Source organism: Lissotriton vulgaris, chromosome 1_1, assembly GCF_964263255.1.
Source record: "Lissotriton vulgaris chromosome 1_1, aLisVul1.2, whole genome shotgun sequence".
NCBI lineage: Eukaryota > Metazoa > Chordata > Amphibia > Caudata > Salamandridae > Lissotriton > Lissotriton vulgaris.
In genome coordinates, this window is record NC_141685.1 from 1,687,078,161 (window position 1) to 1,687,103,140 (window position 24,980).

Consider the following 24,980-nt stretch of genomic DNA (forward strand, 5'->3'; position numbering starts at 1 on the left):
CCCCAGTCCCGAAGAACCCGAATGGCCAGAGCCTCCTCCCCCGGTCGTCCCAGAGGGAGGCACCCTGGGAGCCAGTCCTCCAGAACAAAACGAAGAAGGGCCCGATCGGCTCCGGGACCTTCCCGAACTGGCCCAGTGGCGTCAAGAGGGTGGCCCCACCCTGGAACAATTCCGACAAGAGCAGAAGACATGTCCCTCCCTCGAGGGACTCCGGCAGCAAGCCCTCGCCCAGAGCGCAGGAGACACCTCGGGGGCCCACTGGATTTATTGGGACAATGACCTGCTCTACAGTGAGCAAAGAATTGCTGAGCTGGGGGCCAGTCGGGTGCTGGTGGTACCCCTCCGCTTCAGAGACTTCCTCTTGAACTTGGCACACGATGTCCCTCTCGCCGGACACCTGGGGCAAGACAAAACGTACAACCACCTGGTAACCCACTTCTACTGGCCCAAAATGCGAAATGATATCTCCAACCACTGCCAGGCCTGCCCAACCTGCCAGGCCAGCGGGAAGAGCGGCCGAAAGATCAAAGCACCCTTGCAACCCTTTCCCGTCGTCACCACCCCGTTCGAACGGGTGGGAATAGACATTGTGGGGCCCCTGGACCCCCGAACGGCACAAGGGCACCGGTTCATCCTGGTCCTGGTGGACCACGCCACCCGCTATCCCGAGGCCATCCCTCTTCGGACCGTGACAGCGCCCGTGGTAGGCCGAGCCCTGATGGGGATCTTCTCTCGGGTGGGCTTCCCCCGGGAAGTCGTCAGCGACAGGGGCATGAACTTTATCTCGAAGTACATGAGGTCTCTCTGGCAACAGTGCGGGGTCACCTACAAATTCACGACCCCCTATCACCCGCAAGGAAATGGACTGGTCGAGCAGTTTAACCGCACTCTCAAGGGCATGATCATGGGCCTAGAAGAACCCCTACGTCGCCAATGGGACGTGCTGCTCCCGTGCCTCCTATTCGCCTATCGAGAAGTCCCCCAGAAATCCCTAGGCTTCAGCCCATTTGAGCTCCTGTACGGACACCCCGTCCGGGGTCCCCTCAGCCTGGTCAAGGAAGGATGGGAGATGGCCCCCCAGAAGACTCCTCCAGATATATATAAGTATCTCCTGACCCTCCGCAACCAGACCCGGCGATTCAGGGAGCTAGCCAAAGCCAACCTTGAAGCCAGCCAGGAGGACATGAAGAAATGGTATGATCAGCATGCCTCCTCCATCGAGTTCGAACCGGGACAACAAGTCTGGGTGATGTCTCCGGTCGAACCCTGTGCCCTACAGGACAAACGGACAGGACCCTTCAAGGTGATAGAGCGCAAGGGCCCCGTCACCTACCTAATCGACATGGAGTCCACCCGGAACCCCCTACGAGTCCTCCACGCCAACAGACTCAAACCCCACTTCGTACGCTCGGAACTCAGCCTACTGATGGCTACCGATAGTGGAACGGAGGAAGACTCCGAGCCCCTCCCTGACCTACTGAGGACCCATGAACAGGATGGCTCAGTGGAAGGGGTCAGACTCTCCGATGCTTTGTCCCCGGAGCAACGCCAAGAGTGTCGAGCTCTCCTGCTACAATTTGCAAACCTGTTCTCCCTCACCCCGGGGTCACCCCCTGGTGCCTTCACGACGTGGACACCGGGGATAGTCCACCTATTCGACACAGGGCGTACCGGGTGCCAGATCGGGTGCGCGCCTGCATCCAGAACGAAGTCACCAAAATGCTGGCTCTGGAAGTGATCGAGCCATCTGACAGCCCCTGGGCCAGCCCTCGTACTGGTCCCCAAAGCTGCCACCCCGGGCGTTGCCCCCGAGCTCCGGTTCTGTGTGGACTATCGGGGCCGGAACGCCGTTACCAGAACCGACGCTCACCCTATCCCCCGGGCAGATGAGCTAGTTGACCGCATGGGGGCCGCCCGCTACCTGAGCATCTTCGACCTAACAGCGGGCTACTGGCAAATCGGCCTCACCCCCGGGGCCCAAGAACGATCCGCCTTCTCTACCCCAGATGGCCACTACCACTTCAAGGTGATGCCATTCGGCATGAAAAACGCTCCAGCTACCTTCCAATGACTCGTGAACCAGGTACTGGCGGGCCTCGAAGAATTCAGCGCCGCCTACCTGGACGATATTGCTGTGTACAGTCGCCACTGGGCAGACCACCTCCACCACCTCCGAGAAGTCCTGCACGCTCTCCAGCAGGCCGGCCTCACCATCAAAGCCAGCAAATGCCAGATTGGCCAGGGGTCCGTGACCTACCTCGGACACCAAGTGGGGAGCGGTCTAGTGGCCCCCCTCCAGCTCAAGATCGCTGCCATCCAGGCCTGGCAACCCCCTGTCACCCAAACCGAGGTTCGAGCCTTCCTGGGGCACACCGGCTACTACCAGCGGTTTGTAAAAGACTATGGCAGTATTGTGGGGCCCCTCACAGAACTCACATCCAAGAAAAACCCCAAAACAGTCAACTGGACTCCGGACTGTCAAGCGGCCTTCGAGAAGTTGAAGACCGCCATGTGCACCGCCCCCGTGCTCCAGGCCCCCGACTACAGCCGGGAATTAATAGTCCAGACGGACGCCTCAGATCATGGCATTGGGGCAGTCCTCTCTCAACTCAACGCCGAAGGAGTCGATCAGCCAGTGGCCTTCATCAGCCGACGCCTGCTGGCCCGAGAACAGTGCTGGAGCACCATCGAGCGGGAGGCCTTCGCCGTGGTATGGGCCCTCAAGAAACTCCGGCCCTACCTCTTCGGTACCCATTTCAGGGTACAGACCGACCACCGACCCCTGCAATGGCTGATGCAAATGCGGGGGGAGAACCCAAAACTGTTACGATGATCCATCTCCTTGCACTGGATGGACTTCACTATGGAGCATCGTCCTGGCCAGGACCACGCCAAAGCGGACGGCCTGTCACGCTTTTTCCGCCTCTGCGAGGAGAGTACCCAAGAGGATGGGTGACTCTCCCTGCCTTCAGCTGGGGGGGACGCATGTTGGACAGGCCTCGTGGAAGGCCCCCGCTCCCTCCCCGCATGATAGGGCCCGGACACCGGCTCTCCCTGTATCCCCAGAAAGAACCATCCCGGCAACCCAACGAGGCAACCCGCAACCCTTCCCCAACGGGACGCCTGCTCCCGAACACCCCAGTATCGGCTGGCCCGGGCCTCCGTCAGCACCATTGCCCCGGCCCAGCCGCCATCTTTGGACACTGCATCACGAGGCCGCGTGGCCTCGGCTCGACCCCAACCCTGGGCCTGGCCAGGCCCCGACATCGAGGCACCACCATCCACCCAGGAGGTGAAGAGACCACTTGGCAGGTCAATGGGAGAAAGGAGTGTCGATGGCTCTCCCCCGACAGGTGTCGATCGCCCCCGGCCTCCCCGGGTGTCTGGACTCCCTCATCCCGGACCTCCCGACCTCCAAGCGCGAGGGTCCGGACATCAAAGGAGACCAGTCCTATATCTGGGGCAGCTCCAGAGCAGGAAGGCAGTTGTATCCTGGAGTCGAGAGACACCTAGAAGAACTCATCCTTGACGGACTGCTGGCGCTGCCGCAGTCCTGCCTTGTGAACCATCTCTGAAGCCTGCTGGCGCTGCCGCGGCCCTCTGCAACGTGCACCTTCGTCCTGGCCTGCTGGCGCTGCCGCGGCCCATCCTTGTGAACCATCGCCTTGGCCTGCTGGCGCTGCCGCAGCCCCTCTGCAGCTTGAACCCTCATCCTAGCCTGCTGGCAGACTGCTGGCACTGCCGCAGCCCTGCCTTGTGAACCATCTCTGAAGCCTGCTGGCGCTGCCGCGGCCCTCTGCAACGTGCACCTTCATCCTGGCCTGCTGGCGCTGCCGCGGCCCATCCTTGTGAACCATCGCCTTGGCCTGCTGGCGCTGCCGCGGCCCCTCTGCAGCTTGAACCCTCATCCTAGCCTGCTGGCGACCCTCCTCGTTGTAAAGCATTCATCCTGGCCTGCTGGCGCTGCCGCGGCCCTCCTTGCCAAGAACTATCATCCTAGCCTGCTGGCGCTGCCGCGGCCCTCCTTGCCGAGAACTATCATCCTAGCCTGCTGGCGCTGCCGCGGCCCGACCTTGCAGACCTCTGAGCTCGAGGATTGTGAGCTCATTCTTGCAGCCCCCTGTACCGGACCGGTACCAAGACTGTCCCGCTACCCCTTACCCTACAGAGACTAGAATTGGGAGGATCCTCGTGTCCTGACCCCACTGTATCGCTGTTAACCTTGCCTCAAAAACCTTATATAAAGTGTGCAGATCTCATCCTTGTGTGGTGTCCATTTGTGGGGGGGGAAGTTACTTGTCTGTACGATCGCCGGAGAAGGCCCTCACCGGAGGCCTCTCCCCCTGTACTCGGCCGACCCTCCGGGTCCCCGTGATCCTTGTAACTACCACTGCTGTAAAGTGTGCTGGCGTGCCGAAGTGGATTCATGCCAGCCATACCAAGAAGGTAACCGAAGAAGAGGCGGCTGAGGCTGAAGGTGGTGCAGCTGAGGAGACTCCAGATGAGAGTCCGGATCTTGCTGATGTAATACTACCGAGCACCAGTCAAGACGAGATTGGGTGGTGTTGAAGAAGCACACCCGGAAGAGTTGTCTGGACCAAAGTGGGGAAAGCCAAGGCAAGTGATCCTTGTAACTACCACTGCTGTAAAGTGTGCTGGCGTGCCGAAGTGGATTCATGCCAGCCATACCAAGAAGGTAACCGAAGAAGAGGCGGCTGAGGCTGAAGGTGGTGCAGCTGAGGAGACTCCAGATGAGGGTCCGGATCTTGCTGATGTAATACTACCGAGCACCAGTCAAGACGAGTGGTTCCCAGCAGATGACCTGATTCTTGATCCAATAAGAACCAGAAAATATTCCTACTTAGATAGAGAGTGGGATAGTGAGGACGAGATAGGGCTAGAAGAAGAAGGTCAGGTTATCGAGATTCACGTCAGACCTGATCACGGAATAGGTCAAGTAGGGACAGACCAAGTCATCGATACTCCCCCAAAGACTCCAGAGACTGAAAAGGGACAGATAGTAATTAAAGCTGAAGTTCATGCGGAAGAAAATCAAGGGTTCGAAGTGCATGAACAGGAACAGATAGAAATAGACAAACGAGGGTCCTTTTGTCAGACTACAGGCAGACTTTATTCAGTTGCCTATGTGTAAAGGATACAGATATGTCTTGGTAATAGTTTGCCTATTCTCAAGGTGGGTGGAAGCATACCCAGCAAAGAAAAATGATGCCATTACTGTAGCCAAGTTGTTACTCAGGGAACTAATACCTAGGTATGGATTTCCAGAGACAATTGAAACAGACAGAGGTGGGCACTTTGCCAACGACATCTTAAAAGAGCTCTATACAGCATTCAAGATTGAGCCTAAGTTACACTAAAGGAGTTGCAGCAAGCAGCAGAGGAGGAGGAGGAAAAACAAAGATGGGAGACTGAGGAATGTCAGCTCGGGAAAGAGATGGTGTTGTGGTTGATAAGACGGGTGTGCCTGTGTTACCAGATAGTATGGCTGCTCCAATGGCCAGGATGATTCATGGAGATACCCATATTGGGAGGGATGCAATGTGCCGAATGTTTCACCAAGTGTTCTACAACTCAAAGTTCAGGAACATTGCGGATGGGCTTTGCCAGAGGTGCCTGGTGTGTCAGCAGTTCAACGCAGGAAAGAGGACTGTGGTAGAGCAAAGTACAATTGGAAAAGCAGAAGGTCCTTTTGTCAGACTACAGGCAGACTTTATTCAGTTGCCTATGTGTAAAGGATACAGATATGTCTTGGTAATAGTTTGCCTATTCTCAAGGTGGGTGGAAGCATACCCAGCAAAGAAAAATGATGCCATTACTGTAGCCAAGTTGTTACTCAGGGAGATAATACCTAGGTATGGATTTCCAGAGACAATTGAAACAGACAGAGGTGGGCACTTTGCCAATGACATCTTAAAAGAGCTCTATACAGCATTCAAGATTGAGCCTAAGTTACACTGTGCATATCGTCCAGAGGCTTCTGGAATAGTCGAACAAGTGAATGACACTATAAAATCAAGACTGGCCAAGATGTGCAATTCTACAAAATTGAACTGGATAGAAGCTTTACCCCTTGTCTTGATGGGATTAAGAAGTATTCCAAACCGAAAGACAGGCCTGAGCCCCCATGAAGTACTAATGGGAAGAGTGATGCGACAGGCATGGGTACCTGGACACAAACTGCTGAGTATTTCTGATGATTTGGTGCTAGAATACTGCAGGCAGCTGGGTGACCAAGTGCGTTCTATCTCTCACCAGATTGGGGAGACTGCTGTCGAATGGCCAACCACTCCAGTCAATAAACTGAAACCTGGAGATTGGGTGGTGTTGAAGAAGCACACCCGGAAGAGTTGTCATGGACCAAAGTGGGGAAAGCCAAGGCAAGTGATCCTTGTAACTACCACTGCTGTAAAGTGTGCTGGCATGCCGAAGTGGATTCATGCCAGCCATACCAAGAAGGTAACCGAAGAAGAGGCGGCTGAGGCTGAAGGTGGTGCAGCTGAGGAGACTCCAGATGAGGGTCCGGATCTTGCTGATGTAATACTACCGAGCACCAGTCAAGACGAGTGGTTCCCGGCAGATGACCTGATTCTTGATCCAATAAGAACCAGAAAATATTCCTACTTAGATAGAGAGTGGGATAGTGAGGACGAGATAGGGCTAGAAGAAGAAGGTCAGGTTATCGAGATTCACGTCAGACCTGATCAGGGAATAGGTCAAGTAGGGACAGACCAAGTCATCGATACTCCCCCAAAGACTCCAGAGACTGAAAAGGGACAGATAGTAATTAAAGCTGAAGTTCATGCGGAAGAAAATCAAGGGTTCGAAGTGCATGAACAGGAACAGATAGAAATAGACAAACGTGTACAGGAAGCAGAGTCCAAACCAGTTGAAAACCAAAATCAAATACCAAATATACCTGAACAAGGCCAGCTTAGAAACCAGGCAGAAGAAACTGATGAAAGACCTGGAACTAGTCAGACAGGAAGGGAAAAGGACACTGCCAAAATAATAGTGCCACAACAGAGCGAAAATAAAAGAGTTCACGAAGAAGGTCAAGTTTCCTCGACCTCTAAAAGGCTCAAGAAAAAAAGTGTACCGAGATACATAAAAAGGCTGAAACTAAGATTGAAAACAGTAGAGGAGAAAATAGAAGACCGGAAAAGAGCTGCTAGTGAAAGACAGAGAGCAAGAGCTCAGCAAAATAGACGCAGTACCAGAGTGAAAAGACTAAATAAAAACTATCGGAGTCCTGAATTGACCTATTTGGTGTTGTAAGAGATTGATGACCCTGAAGAGAGTGACAGAAGCGATCAAGATTCGATCGAGGATCAGAGTTCTGAGGTAGAAGACCCACCATGAAAAGTGAAACTGTGTAAGCCTCTTGTATTAAGAAACAAAGAGGGGTTGGAAAGCCACCTGTAAGCTAAAATGTCTGATTCAAATGTAAATGGAAGACCTAGAGGGAATTGTTGTAAAACTTGCTGTAAAATATGCTTATGCAGCGTAGCCATAGTTATAGTAGTATGGATAGGACTAACAGTCTTTATACCTTTTATGATAAGTAAAGATACTAACCTGTACCCTACTAAACCGATGACCCCAGATTCAGAAGTTGTACATACTGAAGAAACACCACGAAGTGTAGAAAGACGTGACAATTCAGTCAGCCTGAGACAAACACGACCTGACTTAGAAGCACCAGATGAGGAAGGACTACATTTTCACAAAATGAGAAACAGATCACATTTAAATGTCTTTGCAAATCTTTTAGTGCATTACGTAGAAGCTATGGAAATAGAATATTGTTATGTTTGCATGAAGCTACCTACTTCAGTAGCTGAAGGCGTAACCTATCACCATTTACCCCTGACCTATGGAATTTCCTGTAGTATATTAGCAAGCTTATTTTATAGAAGCACTTTGCAGTACTACTATTCAAACACTGACGTGATTTTTTCTGAACTGCCTATTCGGGGACACCTGAACCTTGTGCATGTCAGAAGCGAAGTGACTCGTTACATGTGAGAATACTTTCTGACTATAGGTGACATAGATTTAAATGAAGCTCGAAGAGACAATTTGACTTGTTCATTACATGAGCAAGAGAAAATGTTTTTGAAAATGGCAGAAAAGAGAAGGGAGAATTTCCAAAGAAAGGCCATTGATAAGAGACAGAAAACTCCTAAATGGGCTGAAAACATGGAGGGCACCTCAAATGGCGAAGCAAATCCTGCACTGCTGCTGGATTTTGAACGAAAAGGGAAACTCTGTCTTCATAGAGAAAAGACTAGTTATTATAACAATGTATTCATCGGTTCCAGTGAATGCGAACATAATTACAAGGTAATTTGAGGTTGGGGTTTCAAAAATGGGTCAGAACCTGTGTTTCCCGGAATTTATTATATATGTGGAAACAAGGCTTATTTCAAATTGCCGGATCACTGGTATGGAAGCTGCTATTTTGGCATTGTCTTCCCGAAGATATACCATGTGAACAACGCCGCTGGAAGCAATGAAAATACTAATGGTTTAGTGCGTAGTAGACGTGAAAGTGTAGGAGAAATTATAGGTGATATATTTAGTGCACTGATACCTGGAGTGGGAGTGGTTCTGAATACTCACCGTATCTGCAAATTATCTACAGTAGTGGATCGGTTGTCAACTGACACTGCTGCTGGATTCCTGCTGGTCAATACTGAAATGGTTGCAATCAGATCAATGGTTTTACAGAATCGCCTTGCTCTTGATACCTTATTGGCAAAAGAGGGCGGAGTCTGCAGAATGCTGAAGGCGCAACATTGTTGCACCTACATTCCTGATAAAAGTGTAGAAATTAAGAAATATGTACAAAACATAACTAATTTGGAAAAAGAACTCAAACCACTGGAGGTTGATAGTGTCTCTCCTCTGTAGGTAGTTGGTTTACTAACATAGGTCGCAGCCTTGTAGGGAAAATACTGATGCCAATAGCTGGAATAAGTCTGATTGTGTTCATAATAATAATTTGCTGCAAATATCAAAAGTGTAGAAAGAAGTATACAGTAAATAAGAGAGGAGTCAAGAGAGATATTGACGAACTTGAATTCGAGGAGTTAAGAAACCAGATTTATAAAAAGGCCAAAGGTTTCCATCCTAATAAGGATGCTGAAAAGAGGCTCAACAACAAATTTGTTGAAATCGAAATGAGTGATATGTGAGAGAGAGACAAAGTTGGCATCTGTTTCCATTAATAGTGATGATAGTAAATATCATCAAAGAGGGGATTGATGGAGTAAGGATTCGCACATAAAGCGACTTGCTCTCTCTCATGAACCTCGTTAACTTGTAATAATATTAACCAATCCTGTTTGTCATTAATATTACCCTTTTACAGTACACGCGGGTGTCCCAGAGACGCTTGCCTACGTGTCTATTAATCCTAACTCCACTTGCATACTACAGAATGGCCGCTTCGCAGAAATTCAGTCTGCGCATGTGTCGGTCATATCCATGTGATGTGACGCACTCGCAGTTTTGGAGGGAGAGTTCGCTCATGCGCATTGTAGCTAAAAATGGCCGCTTGTCTCTAAACACGCTTTCTGCTTGCCCATGCTGCTTTGCATTTCTATCTATTTCCGCTTAACCTTTAACCGCTATAGTTATTATGAAGTAAGGGGTGCAGAGTAGATTATCATGGTGTACCGTGTATTCTATTTTTTCTGTGTTATTAATTTGTTTTCGCTTACTTTTCATGTACCGCATACTTGGGGCCTGGGAGTGGGGAGCGGCGCCATCTTTGGAACCTCTTACTACCCTGTCACGTGATGAGGGAAAAGCCGAACCGCGCAGAAGCAAGCCCAAGCCAGCTGGCTCCTGAAGCTGAGATGCGCCTGAGAACATCTTCCATGCACTGGGAAGAGAATTCGGCTGTACCTAAAATTGTTACAAATGTATATTCTTATGTGTACTCTATTGTTTTACACCTTTCTCATACCCTGGGAACTGGAATGTAAGGGGTGGGTACTGAAGAATAAATATTTAGCATGGGAACCCAGAATTTTAGGTGGTGACTATGACCTAACCACCTCTCCTGACCAATCGTATGTTGGGACCTTGTCACTTGCAACATTTGTGGGTGGTCTGGGGACCCAAAAAGGGTATAACTAGCTTAGTTTAGTTAGGAAGAATTGTCCGACTTGTCCGAATAGCTGACCTGTCACCGACCCCACAACTCTATAGGTGATTGATACAGAGAGCTGCGGAGCGCTCTGTCCGAATTTCCACAAACTCCAAGGGGTGGAAATAGTCTTAAGTGCTGGCGAAGCACTTTGCTGGGAGATTCAAGAACCCAATCGGGGTTACTGGGGGATTCCGTGCAGTGAGGGGGTAGCGCAGGCGTTGCATCCGAAGCTGCAGGTGTTGGTCGTGCCCTTTTGGTGAGCCCAGTCCTGACCCAAATCCTGAGGGGTATCCTGTCCTGATTTTCCGTGAGCTGTACCTGCTCATCTACTGGCATCCTAAATCCTTGAGGGTCCTTGTCCTCGTCTTTTCCCGAAGCTGACCCATGGCCAGGGTTAGTCCTCATTCCTATCCTAGGTAAATATACCTGTGGGTTTCCGTCTACTATCCTTTCCTTCCTGCTCTTTAATAAAGCCTATATGCCCATGATATTCTCTCTGTTCTCTCTAATGATGCATATGCAAATTGTTTATTAGTATGTTCCATTTTTCCCTTTTTCTGTAGGGCTTATTGAACTGTTTTTGCTTAAATAAAGTGTGATGAATATAATTGATGTGTAGGATCTAAGTTAGATAGACTAAGATTAGGGTTTGAATCACTTATAGGCTTTAGGAATTCACTGACTAATGTGTTTTAAATGTACCTTCCCTAGTATAAACCTGAAACTGAATAGCATGTTCTCTGTTACCCTTACCCAATAGAGTTCTCTTCACACCCAATGGTGTTTTCTCTTATCCATAGTTCCATCATTTTTGTAATTCTGTTTATCGATGTTTTGATCAGCATTTGCCTTATACTTTTGTCACTTTGAATTTTACATTCTTACATAAAAATCCTTAAAACGCCTCAGGTGTCTGTGGTCCTTTGAAGACTTACAAAGTGTTATTAAATGAAAGTAATAAATGTTTAGAATTATTTTGTTGCCTATCCTCTAACAAGCTCCTGATCCATCAGGATGAGTAAGTACCTGTGGTAAGTCAGGTGCCATGGTAATAGTGTTACAGAAAACGCATATAAAATACTGATAGTAGTGCGTAAACTCACTCGACTCACAAAATTGTATTTGCAATCACATCATGGGCCCAAGTGCGTGAAAATCTGGTGAACTCAGAGCCGGGTGACCTGCGCGCTCTATCAGGAGCATACCCTGCCACACTTATGGCGGCCAAAAGCGGTACAAAAGGGGGTGGTGATGGACAGAGTATCTGAATCAATCAAACACTCACACCCAGTCAAATAATCTGGGTTTAATCCATCACCGTTCTTTAGCCCACTCTGCCACCCCAGTTCAGACATGGCTATATGCAAATCAGTCTGACCCTGTGCCTCATGGGAACAGTCCAGCCCGAACTGCCAAGCCATGTCTTCCCTGGACCGGAAACAAGCTTCCGAGGACCGGTTTCTGGCATTCCAGCCGTCTTCAGCCCGGCTTGCTTGAATCCAGTGGCAAAGTGAGCAAGGGACTCACGTCTGAGCATACCCTGCCACACTTATGGCGGCCAAAAGCGATACAAAAGGGGGTGGTGATGGACGGAGCAGCAGAAGTCCTATGAGGACAATGTTTTTATCTAGACACTGCACCAAGCCCATGCTGCCTATAATATGAAAACATGTTGGGTGTGTGGTTTGCTACCTTCTGTAATACATCGAAGTGAGAACTTGCTGCCTATGCCCTTGTCCTACATTTATAGTTGTGATGGGTGGTTCTCCTTGTTTAGTATGATCCGCTCGTTCCCTCAAGCTGACTCCTTGGACCAAAGAGGTACTGGTTCCCGTTCCCTGACAATGAATGTGCATTCTCAACACAGGGTCTAACCTGGTGTTTTCCCTGGAAGTGAGGGGTTTGATCGGGTATTCTTGAGTGCCTGTCTCAGGGCAGCAGATTGAAGAAGAAAGGGGAATAGGACAGAGATGGACAGAGAAAGGGTCTTGAAATTCAGTATATAAGAGTATTACCAATCCTTCTAAGCCCGCAATGTCACGGAAGATAAACCCATACCCCTGGAGGTGGTAGATGTAATGGCTTCTTTTTGTGTTCAAGGGGTAGGAGACACAGAGGTGGGGGAGAGTATTGTATTGTATTGTAATTGCATTTATATAGCGCTTACTACACCTGACGAGGCGTCTAAGTGCTTTTTTGGTAAGTAGCACTCTACTCAGGGACCCATAGAGGATTAGTGTTGAATTAGTATAGTGAAACATGCAAGTACATTTTACGTGTTTGATAGGTTAGTCAGTTATTTGGATTTGGAATGATAGCAGAAGCATAGAGGAGGAAAAAGGTTTGTATTTATATAGCGCTTGTTGACGCACGCTATTCAGCAAGCCCATAAAGGATTAGTAGTAAATTAATATGGTGAAATATGAAGTAATTTCAGTGGTGGATATTTAGTCAGATTATTTGGAGTGAGAAGGATAGCGGAGAGATAAAAGGGGAAGAAAGGTTTGCATTCATATAGCACTTTGTTACCACTGATGGGTGTTGAAGCACTTTTCTGGGGAGAGTATATGTAGATTAAAAATATTGATAGTAGTGGTATGGGGTTTGGGATAAATGAGAGAGTGGATGTAGGGGATATATTGATAGATGTATAGAATGAGAGATAGTGTAGTGCATTGGAAAGAGTAGTAGAAACAAGTTTGAGATGAGTCAGAAGGTTGGGCTAGAAGATGTATTGAGCGAAGTATAGGCTGAGAAATAAGGTAATGCATTGGAAATGCTAAATTAGAAGAAAGTGATAAATATATAGATCCATAAGTACATTAAAAGTATATAGACACATAAAGGAGGTAAGTATATGTAGATTAAAGATGTTGATAAGAGGCACAGGATGAGAAATAGGGTAGTGCATTGAATATGCTTTTTCAGGAGAAAAGTAACAGACACACAGATCCAGTACATGTAAGGTACATAGATGCACAATGGAAGTATGTACATGTGGGCCAAAGATGATTTTTATTTATTTATTATTATTATCATTTTTTTCTCTCAACAACAATTATTTTACATGTTTATACAAAGTAGTACACAAAGATAGGTACATATCTATAGTGAAAACAAATGCTTATATACAGAGGGATATGCTGTAAATTTCTCTTTGCGTATAGTGCTTATGTGGGGAAGAGCCAAATCTTGAGTAGTTTTCTGAAGATAAGGTGGCTGTTGGGAGGTGAAGAGTTCCATAGTTTGGCTGCTTGAACAGAGAAGGATGTGTCACCCATGTTTCTTTTCTTGTATGGTGGGATGTTGAGGCGAGATGCTCCTTTAGAGCGGAGGTTCCTTTGTTGAATGTGTTTGGTGATTTTATTCCTTATGAAGAGTGGTTCCATTCCATGTATTGCTTTGTGGGTGATACAAAGCAGCTTGAACGTGGATCTTCTGGCAACTGATAACCAATGCAGGGCTTTCAAGGCAGGGGAGATGTGGTCTCGCGGTTTGATAAGCAAGAGTAGTCTGGCAGCCGAGTTCTGAATCCGTTGGAGTCTTTTCATGGTTGTTAAAGGTGATCCGTGGTAGAGGCTATTGACGTAATCGAGTTTGGACAGAACAAGGGAGATGGTAGCTTGGACCTTGTGTGAAAATCCCAAATGAAGGAAAATTCGTCGCAGTGTATTTATAGTGACAAAGCTTGATCTTGCTAGTTTATCCACTTGGGCATTCATCGACAGCTTGGAATCCATGGTCATTCTGAGGTTTCTTACTTCCTTTGATACTTCCAGTTCATTAGGCCATGTGGCAAGCATGTTGTAATGTTTCCAATCGCCACACATGAGTATTTCAGTTTTTGAAGCATTCAATTTGATATGGCTCCAAGTCATCCACTGATCCACGGCACTGAGACTGATGAAAATTGGCCATTTTTCAATGTCTTTGGGGCATTCCAGTTGAAGGAGTATTTGCGTGTCATTTGCATAGTTATAGCACGTGAGGTGAAATGTATTGATTAGTACAGGTAATGACTTCATGTAGATGTGTAAAAGCATGGGCGAGATGATAGAACCTTGAGGGACCCCTGCTTTTGTGGAGAAAGGTCCATTTGTAATGGGTCTGTAGTTGTCAGGGTTCAGAGTGTCCAAGCTTGTTTTCTTCAGTAAAGGGCGTATGTATAACTTTTTGAGTTCTTCTGGAAATATTCCAGTAGTTAAGGAATCGTTGATAATTCTTCTTACTGGAATGGCAGCAGAGGTTGTTAAAAGAATTGTCTTGAAAGTTTGTGGCGGACAGGGGTCTAAAGGGCTGCCGGCAGGCCTGCTTGCTTTGACCAGGTCCATAAATTCATTGTGTGAGATGTGTTGGAAGGAACGGGGAGGCTTGATTAGAGCATTCTTGGATTGTTGTTTTGTACAAGGGTTAGTGCTGGTGCTTTGTTTCTGTTTTAAATACGAGTCCAACATGTTTGCTTTGTCCATGAAATCTTCAGTAACAGTATGAGTTCCTTCTAGGCAATTTGGTTTGTGAAATTCATTGAGTATTTTATAGAACTCTTTATTTGCATGTTTAGCGTTTTGATTTCTGTCTGAATAGTACCTTTTCTTAGCTTTTTTGATAGCCGACTTGTATAAATATTTTAATTTTCTGTAGGTGAAGTTTGTCTTGTTTGGCGTTTGTTTGAGCCAGGTACATTGCAGCTTTCTAATTTGTTGTTTTATGTCTTTTATTTCTATGTTTCTCCAAGGCATTTTTTTTCTTTTGTTCTGTTGTGTCATTTTGAGTGGTATCAGGGTGTCAAAAGCTTCCTGTAGCCACTCATATAGATTTTGAACAGAATTTATGGTTTCCAGATTAGAGCTTGATGTTAGTTGTGTTTCTAAGTGTTCCAAATTGAGTTTGTTTCACGGCCGATCAGTGAATGGATGGATGTAAGGTAGTTTTAGGTCAATTGCTTAGTGTAGTTTTATGTTGTAAAGCAAACAAGTGGTGGTCTGACCATGTGACTGGAGTTCTAGTTTGAAAGGTAACTAGTTCAGTATTAGCAAAAATGACATCTAGGATATGTCCAGCAGTGTGTGTCAGATTGTGGACAATCTGATGCAGGTTCAATGCGTCTAGGCCAGTGATTATTGTTTTTGGATGGGTCATATTGGGTTTATCAAACCAAATGTTAAGGTTACCCAGAACGCATAGTTTGGAGTGTATTGTTATCAGGTTTGAAACTGTGTCTAGAAGTGTGTCTGGGAATGTTGCCTTGCTAGGTGGAGGTCTGTAAAGGAGCAGGAAGTTACAGGAGGAAGACGGAGTAGGATTGCACCTTGTTAGAGCCTAACAATTCTTTATGGAGATGTTGTCAATTTTAGTGGTATGTATTGTTTGCCTGAATACAACAGCTAGGACTGGAGCCATATCCTCTCCCAACCATGATTCGGTTATGAATAGTATGTCTGGTTTTGTATCGGTGAGAAGGTCGTTGTTCGATGCTTGTTTGTAGAGAGGGATCGAGCATTTATTAGTAGACAGTTTAGTAAGTGGCCTTTGGTGATAGTGGGACTTTTTTTGGAGAAGTGTGATCAGTATTGTGTGGGTTTGTAGCCGGTGTGTTTTTAGTGCTGGTATTAGCTGTATTAGGATAGCAATCATGTTGCTGTTCTGTATTGTGTTCCTCATCCAGCATGCTAAGAAGGCATTTTGATGGGTCTGCGTATGTATGTGTTGGAGATGGTGTTTGAGATTGAGTTGGAGTGCTGTGTTGCTTTTGTGGTGCAACATTGTTGTGAAGTAGACATGGGGAAGCAAAGTTGTGAGGTGTGGCATGTTGCTTATATTTTTTGCGTGTGTTTAAGGCGGAAGGTGTATGAGTCAGGGGAGGTGGTGCAGCATGTGGGTCATTTAGTAATGTTCTAAATTGTCCAATGGATGAGAGGCGGTTAGAAGAGAGTTGCTGTACTGCTGTATCTGTGTTAGGTGTGGTGGAAGAGGAAAAGCTTGGCATTGGTGTTTGTTCTTTTGTGTGGTTTGAAAGGTGGGTATATGTTTGTATTTTGTGATAGTAAGTATTATGAGGTGTTGCGCTTTGAAGATCTTGTTGTGCTGGTGTGTATGATATGTTTTGCTTTTGAAGAGTAGTGAAAAGGGGTGCTAATGTATATGTTTCATGGAATGGATTTGGTTGTATAGTATTGTTTGTGAGAGGAGGTTGTGACGTAGAGGGGGTGGTGATGTGTTTATGAGTAGAGTGTATGTTGTGTGTAGGAGGGAATGAAGTAGAGGTGATAGTCTTTATTTTAGACTGGTGTGTTGCTAGCATTACAAAGTGTGGTGGTGTGCAGTGTGTTTGTTGTGCATTAGTGTTATTATGGTAGAAGGGAGAGGAGGGTATTTTTTGGACAACTGATGAAAGGATGATTATATGTTTGTTAGTGATAAAAGGTGGTGTAATTACAGCAGGGAAAGTGTGTCTGAATGGGATGTAGTTATGTATGGTGTTGATTGGTGTTGTGATAGTGATGAGTGTATTGGTTAGTGGTATAGGATAGAGTTATGTACTGGTTGTAGGTGATGGGGGATATGTGTGGTAGTTGGGATAGTAGGGTGTGTAGATGTGGTTTGGTTGAGTTTGTAGTGCATGCTGGTACATTAATCTGTGCATAGTGTTGTGTGCGGTGTACATTTAGTGTGAATGTGTTGCACCATTTGTGGATGTGGATGGTGTGGGCTGGGTATTGCTAAATGGGAAAATGGGCAGCATTTCTGGCCCTGGACCTGACCAGTCTCGAACAGGCTCAAACAGGCAACTGCCCTTGTCCTCGCAGCCCTTGACAGGCTCAAACAGGCAACTGCTCTTGTCCTCATCGCCCTTAGCCTTGACGCCTGGTCTGAGACGCCCAAACCCTGGCCTTTTATAGCCCTAGTAATCAGGTGACCCCTTCATCCAATAGGAACCTTAGGCCTAACGCTATCCAATCACAACACTAGCACTAAAATCCAGAACCAATAGGAGACCAGGACCTTACATTCAATCTTAGCCCTAGTCCAAGCACCCAATCAGTTCAGAAACCCTGATCTCTACGTCCAAGAAAGGCCCTAGCCCTACCAGTAGTCCCAACCCAAGTCCAAGCAACCAATGGCACAGGTAGCCCTAGTCCTTACTTCCAATAGAAAGCCTAACCCTACTCTTAGTCCCGCAACTAGTCCAGCAATCAATCTCACCAGAAGCCCTAATCGTTACTTACAATTAAAGGTATCACCCTAGCCCTACTCCCACCCTACTCCCAACAACCAATAGAATAGGAAGCCCTGGTCCCTACTTCCAATAGAAATCCTAATCCTAGCCCTAGTCCCAACCCTACAATGATTGAATCACAGACCCAGAAACCAATAAGATCCCTCAAATACCCAACCAATGAGGACATTAATCCTAAACCAATAGAAACACCAGATACAACCACCAATCAGTGTACACATGTACCAACCACAAGCAGACCATTTAAGGTCCCAGTGACCTCAGACAAGGTTTGTTGGCGAGGGAGTTGAAAGCTGCTTCTCCTGTTCAGAATCTCCTAGAAGACAGACAGGCTCAAACCACACTTTGGACTTCTGCAGGTAAAGACCTCACTAACTTGAAATCTAACAATACTGTTTGAAAAAAACTTTACTCCCTCTGCTGGCCAAAAAACATGGTGCACAGGCCCTAGGAAACAAAGGTTAAACAGTTCACAGAAGCACCCTCTGATGTAGAATGTCCCTGTTGATGGGGGGGGGGGCAGGGGGGCTGGTTTCACTGACTTGTGAACACAAAATGGTGGCTGGGGGTGCACTGTTTTAACATACAGATCTTAGCACAGAGAAGTGCGGCTCAATGGTTAGAGCGGCAGACCCTGATGCAGAGGTCTAGCCCGGGACCAGGGTTCAATTCCCTGCCTCGGTGGGTCTTGGGCTAAAAAATTCCACGGACCTGATAATTCTCGCCTCGGTGCCTATTCCAACCATGGCGTCCCACTCTGCAACTCTGGGCAATAGCTTGCTTAATCTCCACAATGGCCCCCACAACGCTAAGGATGCCTGGCCTCCACCTTGGGGGTGCCCAGCTGTGGACGCCTCACCGGGAAAGCCAGCATGGGTTCCACAGCGGTATTCGTACAAGCGCCTTGAGACCCTTGCGGGTGAGTAGTGCACCATACAAGTATCAATTTACAATTTATAAAGGAGAAATTTGGAGGGAAAACGGAATTGTCCCTAGGAATGAGAGGGATAAACTACAGCGGTTGGACTGCAAATCCCACAATTCAACACGTTAAATGGAAGCAATCATGGGCAGGGAAAACCACAAGTTTAAATGTGTGATTACAGGATCCTGCTTGCATGGAGCTTAAAATATAGTTAGCCTCTAGCCAATTTTGTAATTTCAGTAAAAAAAATATTCTGTGTATAATCAATTATGCTGATTGGCCTTTAGTTTGCTGGCACCAGGGGAAAGTCCTTTTTGTATATATGGATTATTTCTGCCCCGCGCCATGTTTTATAGGGATTGGTAGCCGATTTATAATGGCATTAAAAACTTCTGAGGTAGGGGGCCATGACATTAATCTCAGCTAGAAACAGGTCATCTGGAATTTTGTCTAGGCGGGGGCTTTGTGCAGGATAATCTTCCTAATAGCCGGTACTACTTTCTTGCAAGTATTATTGGGAATCTCAGGTGTACGTGGGGGTCCTCCATAGCTGGTAATTGAGGCCTTCTTACTGAAACATGAGGTGCAGTGTCATCCGCGACTTGAGCATAGAGATTTGAAAAGAGTCTATTTCAGTCATCAGCTGCGATGTTGCTTTCAATAGTAACAGTACCCTGAGTGTTGCCAGTGGCTACTATGTTCCAAAATGCTGTTTGATCTTTGTCCCTGGACACTGCACGAAGAGCCTTCCACATCCCTTGGTCCCACTCTCTCTTGGCATTATTGACAGCCTTCCTAAAAACCGGTCTTGTGGCTTGAACTGCGCTCCTGTCCTGGGACTTGATTGAAGTGATGGACAAGAGTTTAGCAGACCTGCAATGGCAGTTAAATCACAAAGGCAGGTTTCTTCTCGTTACCTCAAGCCTGGCTTTTACATAAACATGTTTTTTTTTAAATCTGAAGAAAGTTGGTTCTGTACTTACCCAATCCTTGCTAGAGGGGTTTCCTGGTCCGTCCTTGATCTCGCCGCCTAATGTTTATTTTGTCTGTGGTGCTCGTGGCTATGTGTGGCTCCCTGAGGAATGGTTTGGGCGGTGCTACCTTTCCTAACTCCTTCCCCCAGTATACATAGCCCCTCCCAACTACCACAAAATTCATCGCATACAGCGTAGGGGTGTCTTAGCCCCCCAATTTAAGAGAATGATCAACACAGACAACATAGATCAGACTGACATGACCCTGCAACAGTTTACTGATGCAATGAAAGGCATTTTACCTTTCTCAGGTCCTAAGGCCAACGGCCTCAATATTAGACAACTCACCCGGGTGCTAGAGGGAGTCATCAATATTAACCAATATTATGGTAGAGGTTCAGGCCACAAGGCTTGTTGCCCTTCAAAACCGGATGGTTTTAGACGTCATCCTCGCAGATAGGGGCGGAGCTTGTCACATCATCGATAGCAGTTGTGTTTACATCCCTGACCATGCCCCTAATATTTTTTCTGCTAAACAGAAGCTACATAGGCTCGCATCTGACATTCACCACGATAATGGTTCATGGTCCTTGACAGGGTACTTCTGGGGCCTGCTATCATCCTGGAGTTGGAAGGCACCTCTTTTCCTAGTAGGTATAGTGGGTGCCATCTTTACGTGCTGTCTCTGCGTCCACTGCCTTCCAGCATGCTGTACCTATTGTGTGGGCAAGCTCACCCCAACCGCTAAATTGCCAGAACGGATAATAAAGCCTCCACTATGATGCAAGACATACAGGATATGATGTTGATCGATGAAGCATTTTTTAATATTAAGACCTGTCCGATATACAAGTGCCTTATTTCCTTCCCTGCATAGAATTGTAAAGACCCTACCGTATAGTGCCATTAAATCATTTAGCCTTCCCTGCTAAAAGGAGGGTCTCTTAGGTTTCAAAAACCCCATTCTTATTATATACATATTTTGTGCCATAGTAGGTTAGCAGTGGGCAGCTAAATGACATCTTATTTGTATTCTTGTTATGCAACCCACTGAGTTATCCTTGAAATGCGCAAACTTCAGTTAGCGAGTGTGACTTCCTTTTTTTTTATTCGCAATCCCCATTAGGTTGTGTCTGAACTGGGACCGTTATTCATTTTGCTTGCCTCTGCTGAACAACTGTATTTAGTTATTATTTTCTCTTCCGTTCAAGGCTGCCTTCTGACTTACTAATGAATAGGCCATTCTGCCTTTGCATACCTATCCATGTGTGTAGCTCTGCTCCCACGTTAGGAGACGCTGAGACCCAGCAAGGCAAACTTGAAACTATGATAATGTGTACCCATCTAACAGGTTGTACCCCATCTTTCTGTGCCACCTTTTTTGTGCTCGGCCTGATCTGCTAACTTTCCACTGTGGGATGGTTAGAGGTTTCTTGGAGGAATGGTTAGGTGTTGCAGACTGTTGGGGAGTCAGTCCATCGGCAGACATTTTAGGGTGCAGTTTACATTGGACTCCTCTGCAGAGTAATGCTAATAAATGTATGTTTGTATTCTCTACTGTCTGACTGACTCTTCGTTACTTGGGAATGCATAGCAGGTGGTTATAAATAACCTAGGTGGCCCCTAAGGGCTACTTACTTCAGTGTCACTATATGTGGATGATGTCACTTTGTATGTCAGATACTCACATATACATTTAAACCCTTTCATTTGGGAATTTACCAGATTCAGTGATTTGTCGGGTGTCAAGATTAATTGGGCAAAGTTGATTATTTTCCCAGTGACGGTCGGGACGTCACCCTTCACCTTGGAATTCCCACTTGCATGAGAAGATGGCCCGTCAAGTACCTCAGTTCTGGCTCAGTAGAGACATCAGCAATATATGGAAGCTCAATTATGGTTAACGGCTTACATGGCTGGATGAGAGAGTTGAGTGCTGGAGACGACTCCCCTTGTCGCCAAATGGTCACTTGGCCATCGTGAAAATGATTATCCTCCCTAAATTCCTCTACCTCTTCCTCAACTTGCCACTTCCCTTACCACAATACGTCCTCCTACAGTTTAGAAGGTGTCTTGTTTCTTTGGTGTGGGCAGGAGGACAGGCATGTATCTCCTGGGAGAGTATGACACTTTTCTTTGATTGATATTGTGGTATTTAGGGTTTGGGCATGGAACGAGCCTAGACGTATGGCCCACATTGAGCATCTCTTTACTCCATCTGTGTTGCTTATTGAACACCCCTCCTTCTCCATCACTGATGATTCTGGAACACGCTCTAGACTGTGCAAATTGCAATTTACATCCATGAGTACAATCGACCTGGATGCCACTTTTCTCTTACACCAGCAAGCTCTACAAGGTGAAGATAACAATTTACTAGACACTTTTACATATTATCAACTATGCGCTGTGACCCGTGCGATACATGCCTACTTCCCTGATGCCCCGTCTACATTTCCAGTGCTTGAAGTGTCTCTACCCCTTCTCTCTGCAAGCTCTTACGCAACTCAGGGATGCAGAACACTACGCCAATACGCACCCCGATGAGCAGGAATGCATCGGACTCTGACATAACACCTCCCCATACAGATAAACAGTGGCTCTACTGCTGCACCCAAGCATGCGGACTCCCGCCCAACTATCGACTTCACCTTATTCACTTCAAATACATCCATCATCTCTATCACACCCCTGAGTGACTGTTCAGGAGGGGCCTGAGTACAGATGCACGTTGTGAACGTTGCTCTTTTCCCAATGCCGGTATTTTGCACCTCACTTGAGACTGTTCGGAAATCTCTGACTACTGGGCTGAAATATTCGCAATGATTGAAGACATCATGGGACAACCTCTTGAGCACATTCCAAGAGTTGCGTTGCTAGTCTATTTAAAAAAAACCTCTCGAAATGCAAAGGTTGACTGCAATCCTTTTCCTGCTCACCAAGCACAGGGTTGCGATGCAATGGGGAAGACACGCACTGCCACTTGCAGCTCACTGGCTTAAAGATGCAGCATACTATCAGGAACAACTTGATGCCTTCTAGAAACAATTACCTATATGCTCCCGGCCTAAGGATTTATAGCACCCCCTTGAATTGTATCTCTATGCCCGGGCAGATGCAGCAGAAAATGAGCGAGATGGAGCAGATGCTGTGCTTTCAGCACCAGAAGGCAGTGCGCTACCCAATCTTGCGTTGACTTGAACAATAGCTGATATACTTTGCAGTTCCCTGCATAATATGGACCCTTCTAAGTCACCAGCTAAACTGTGAATCTTGCAACATGATTCTTCTGGGTGACCGCTTCTCTCTATGTCCCCTGCCCCTTCTTTTTTCTTATTGTTGTTCTTTTCTTAACAATGAACTAAGAAGAGCAATGTTCACTACTAGCATATACTGGTCTGTATATCTTTGTCATTCCTATATTTCATGTTCTCTGTATTGTTAGAAATTCAATAAACAGAATGTTAACAATGACTTACATGACCCTTGCCTGGTACTTAAGGGGGTATGGGGAAAGGTCTAAGGTAGACCCAACAGGTCACCTCGGGAGGCACTGGGGGGTCCAGGTGCAGAGGTGTGTTTTTCAGCTTTGGGTGATTTTTATACTTTAAAACGTAGTTGAAGCACTTTGAGGTAATATTAACCTATGGAGGAAAAACGTATTGCCTTTGGACATTCAACAACGACATACGGGACCAATCTTCTGGACTTAAGGTGAGTATGGGGCAAGGTCCAAGGGAGCACCAATAGTTTCCTTCGGGCCGCACTTGGGCCGCTGGTCGCAGTGGTGCCTTACAGCGTTGGGGGCAACATTCAAGTCCATGGAGATCGGTCTGTCAGAAAAGAGGCTGCAGACTCGGACTGGGGGACCAGTCGGGCTGAACCAACAAGGGGGTTCAGGTCTCATGATGCTTGGGGTTGTGGGGACACCTTTGGTTCTCTTCTCCAGGGGCCTGGGGTGATGAGAGCAGAGGAGGTCCTAGGCATCAATTTTCGTTACCGGGAGCAGTCTTGGTAGAGGGGGCCTGAGAACAGAGTAAGCAGCATCAGGGAGTCCACAGTGGACACTGTTTGCACACTTCAGCTTGGGCTAGGAAGCGTGGGTGCAGTGGACCTTTGCAGTGTCGAGTTTTTGCAGTTTCAGAGTCCCACAGTCTTCTTTGGGGTGCCTGCTTGATGCAGGGTAGCAGCTTCACTGCTCCACGTAAGGCCCTGGGGGCTTATATACAAGCCCCTTGTGCTGCTGGTGTGTCACTTTTTGCTGCTTAATATTTACAAGGACACCAAAAGCCACCCTGTGTGGCTTTTCTTGTCCTTGTAAATATGGCCCCTTTACACGCAGCACTTTGTGTGAAAAGGGCATTCCATGGGTGTTCCTGTGGGTGTTTCGACGTAACACCCATGGAACCTGACACATTTCCAGATTTGCTAGAAATTGTAAACCTGAAAAGCGTCTGAATGCTACGGCTCCCAAGGGGAAAACATGACATGCACACAGCCTGTGTGCCATGCAGTGTCTGCATGTATGTCACACAAACTGTGTGCATGTCATGTTTTCATTTTTGTCTGCATCAAGACACGCAGCCTGCAGTGGCAGTTTGCATGAGCTTGGTGAGGAGTCTCTTAGGGTGGCACAATTCGTGCCGCAGCCCTTAGGGACCCTCTTTAGTACCTTCTGCACTAGGTACCAGAGCTAACATTTACTAGGGACTTTCTGAGGGTACTAAAGGTATTACCAATTGGGGAAGGCTCTTTCACAGTTTTGGGAAAGAGATCTGGCATTCGGAGCCTGGTTAGCAGAAACCCAGAGCACTTCCAGCTGAAATGGCATCATATACCAGGAAAAAAGGGTGAATGACCATGTTAAAAAGGGCCACTTACCTACATACTGTTAATGAGGTCATGCAACCTCATAAAGTTTGTGGCTGACCAGAGACCATCTCTTAGCATCCAGACCTCCCCAACGAAGTCCCAGTTTTCCTTAGAGAACGATCCCTGAACCTCTATAGTTGGCATCAGAACCTACTTGATAGCATCCACTGATATTTTGTGAGAGAGTTTGGCAGCACAAGTGGGGTGTGGGTTGTTGAGGGCAGGAGTGTTTGTCAGCTCAAGGTTTTCTAGGTGGGCACTGGGAAGAGGGGATGATGCATGGGAAGTGGGTAAAGCTAGAGGCCCCATTTAAATGGGAGCCCTGGGAGATAGGACATAGACTGCAATGGCTTGGGAGAGGGCTGTAAGTGAATTCAGTGCCTCCTCCCAGTCAGCAATCATGTCCAAGATCACATCAGGTGAGAAGTGGCATCTGGCAATGACAGCTTCACTGGACATACCACAGATGTTGATCCTTTGCCTATAAATCCTCTCTCTCCTCCTCCTCAAATAATTCATTCTTAAAATCAGTTCCATCTACTCGGCCTTCCCCCTGATCAATCCCCCTCCGCCCATTACATCTCCACATCCCGCTGAACCAGTTCTTAATCCCCAACCACCCACGCTGTCCCATTTCCCTCCACTGGAACTTGTCTTGTTGGAGTCTCTGGCACGCAAGGTCAAATCCGGTTCTCCTAATGACCCTGCCCCCCCAGAGATAATAATGGCGGCCACACAAACCATCCTACCCATACTAAGGGACGTCCTAAACACTTCCATCTCCACGGGCAT